The sequence below is a fragment of the Montipora foliosa genome, chromosome 6 (assembly GCF_036669935.1).
Source record: "Montipora foliosa isolate CH-2021 chromosome 6, ASM3666993v2, whole genome shotgun sequence".
Lineage (NCBI taxonomy): Eukaryota > Metazoa > Cnidaria > Anthozoa > Scleractinia > Acroporidae > Montipora > Montipora foliosa.
The window spans coordinates 26688432-26690731 of NC_090874.1; the positions used below are offsets into that span (position 1 = coordinate 26688432).

Consider the following 2300-nt stretch of genomic DNA (forward strand, 5'->3'; position numbering starts at 1 on the left):
CAGGCTGTTCTCGGAGCACACTGCGAGACTTCGTGGGGATAGCAGAACTGAAAAAGGTGGACTCGAGGGAACTGGACCTCGTCCTCCGCGACCAAGGAGTGACATCGGTGCGAGATCTGGAGGTTGTCTGTTGCAAAAGACTTCGGTGCTACATCCCGGTCATGAGCAATATGAGGAGAAAGGGGCAGCTGTTGCCAATGAGATTCTAGGCACGATGCTATGAGTGAAGTATCTTGTATATTTCACCACCCACAAACCTGCGCCTTTAGGAGCCACCAAATCTATGAAAGTCAATGATCAACAATAAAATTTATACTAAATAATAAATACATTTCTCTTCTCTTCTTTCCTTATTCTTTGAGAATAAAATACAAAAGTAAATGAAAGTTGATACAACTCAAATCTGTGAAAAACCACGTAAAAAACTATGTAAAAATTCAAGAGGGACTGGGACATAGTTTACCTTCCAACATGACGGAAAGAAATGTTGAAGCTGCAGTTGCGTAAATTCTCTGGTTAGTTTTGGCTTCCGTGGCGCTAGCGTTGGGCGGTAATTACCAAAACTAAGAAGAAAAGGCTATTCTTGTCAATGTATTACACATTTTGGACAAGACATTCAGGTTTGTGTTAACGTTTTACCGACAAGCTACAGACCGGTTACCAACTGTCAGCCGACTGTCCGGCGACAGGTAGCCTATATTTTGAGCAAAACCTGTCGGCTGACAGGTTTTTTGGGGAGCTGTTCTTCACAATTACCGTTGACCAGGCCGTGAAAACTTCGATTAATTTTATTTACCCTACCTCTCTGTTGACTTTTTTAATGGAAGATCTGTATATATGAGAAAATACAACTCCGGCACACCTTACAAGTCACACTGTCATTTTTTACAGGCACAACAAGAATCTGTGATAGTTAGCCACATAAATGTTGATAACTGCAGCCTTCAACCTGATAACAGTTGCAACGCCAGTACACAGGTAGATTACTCACTTTTATATTGTCTCAACGTCAGTATTAGGTGTCTGACAAACTATTATCAAGTTCCTTGGAATTTCAATGATTCCCTCAGTGCATGAGAGACCAAATTCAGAGATGTATCCAGAGTGCGTCATTGTGTCCTGGGACGCACTCTGGACAAGGGTCCAGTTGGACGCAGAAAAAAATCGAATGTTTACGCAAATTACGAACGCCAGGAAAAACATGCGAACGGAGTATTTCACAAGGAAATTGAACATTCCCATTTCTCACATCGGAGAAATGATCGAGTTCCTGAAATTTCAAGGTAAGCTGTTATTTTCAGATTTTTGTAGTCGAATAATTTAATTTTGTCAACCATTATGGTCCAGCTTCATAAGTTCAGTTTTGAATTCGCACGTGTTGCGTGACATGATCTGAGCTGTTTTCTACGTGAGACAATCGGCGACACTTTCCATCTGCCGCCAGTGATAATAAAACATTTCAGTCGAAATTCAGTTTGGTTGCATGCTTTCCAAGTGATTTCAAGCATTAGTTCGCTTATCATGAGTGAAATAACAGAGAATCCAACTGCAAAGTATGTTAAATTTTTGTTTTGTGCGACCCTGTTGATATTAATTCCGGGCGGGCACGTGTCATCATCTCGGTTCTTGTTTTGCACGTAACTTGTCTGTTTTGCAAATTATCCAACTTTTCTTCGGAGTTAGTGTTATAATTAACGTGTTGAACATGAAACTTGAATGTATTCAATCGCTTGGTTATTAACATTGGCCGCAAGTCATGGCCGCACAAGCCGACGATGAACTGCGTATCGATCGATTACACCTCAAAGCGTATTAAAATAAATGAATCTCTTTTGCGGAAAATTGAGATTCAGTTCTGTTTTTTTTGCTGTGGAGATCTAGATCATTTATCAACTGGAGCCAACAGTTCCTACAGCATACGGATTCCTCGAAACGTTTTCAATGTGATCGATGGAGCTTTGAAAGCCCATACATTTTGATCGATGAATCAACAGGCACAACAGTTTCAAAGAAACTGATCATTTTAAGTACATATTCGTTGGGAGGGATAAGACTTTATTTTTCTGCAATTAGAAATCTGAAAGGGACTGCAACAGCAATTAAGAGGCAATAGATTGCATATTAATTCTTGAATATTAATTAGCTGGACCCCCAAATTTTTCAAAAAGGGGTCCAGATGACCCCCAAATTTGAAAACCTGGATACATCTCTGAAAATTCAACATGATTTACAATAAGTCTGTTAATATTTCTCACAAAATTTATCTCTCTGGTGCATCCTAGGACGAATCATCACAGACA

The 2300-nt window shown here is 39.9% G+C and overlaps 1 pseudogene; it reads left to right on the forward strand.

Moving 5' to 3' along the window:
- The window catches only part of LOC138008150 (early endosome antigen 1-like), an 839-nt pseudogene extending 612 nt beyond the window's left edge, over positions 1-227 (forward strand).
- Positions 228-2300: the final 2073 nt, after the last annotated feature.